Raw genomic sequence first — 578 nt, forward strand, 5'->3', positions numbered from 1 at the left:
CGCCGGGCTGGGACACTCGCCTGCGGAGAGGCCGGAGGGTCGGCGGGGAGTCTGTGCCCAGGGGCGCCCGCACCGTCCCGATTCAGCCACCAGCTGAGCGGTTTGCACTGAGCGCTTTACCTGTGTCTCCCTCTACAGAGGGATGGTCCCGACCCTCCCTCACTCATTCCTTTGCTCACTCATTCTTCAACACACATTTATTGAGCACCTACTGTGTGCCTGGCACGGTGCTGGACCCTGGGGGATGTAACTGTGAACAAAAGAGGCAGGCACCTGCCCCCTGTAGCCCACAGCCTGAGCAAACTAAGATGGGGGCTATGGCAAGAGCCCTGGGGACAGGCACCCGCTCCATCAGAGACAACTGACATGGTCAAGGAAGGCCCAGGAGACACCCGAGTGTCCCCACACCTGGCCCCGGCTCTGGGGCATGGCAAACTCTCCATGGACAGTTGTTGTTGAGTTATACCAACAATACATTATAAAGAGCAGTAGGAACCATGGTTCGGAGGACCCGTAGGTCATGGGATGCTCACAGGATCCTCGTTGCTCCTAATTTACAGAGGGGGAAAGAAGATTCA

General features: G+C 58.0%; 1 protein-coding gene across 1 annotated transcript in view; it reads right to left on the minus strand.

The window, feature by feature from the left end:
* The window catches only part of PRRX2 (paired related homeobox 2), a 41,153-nt gene that overhangs the window by 2,960 nt on the left and 37,615 nt on the right, over positions 1–578 (minus strand). The gene's annotated exons all lie outside the window — the stretch shown is intronic.

The sequence above is a fragment of the Galeopterus variegatus genome, unplaced genomic scaffold, assembly GCF_000696425.1.
Source record: "Galeopterus variegatus unplaced genomic scaffold, G_variegatus-3.0.2 Scaffold2844, whole genome shotgun sequence".
NCBI lineage: Eukaryota > Metazoa > Chordata > Mammalia > Dermoptera > Cynocephalidae > Galeopterus > Galeopterus variegatus.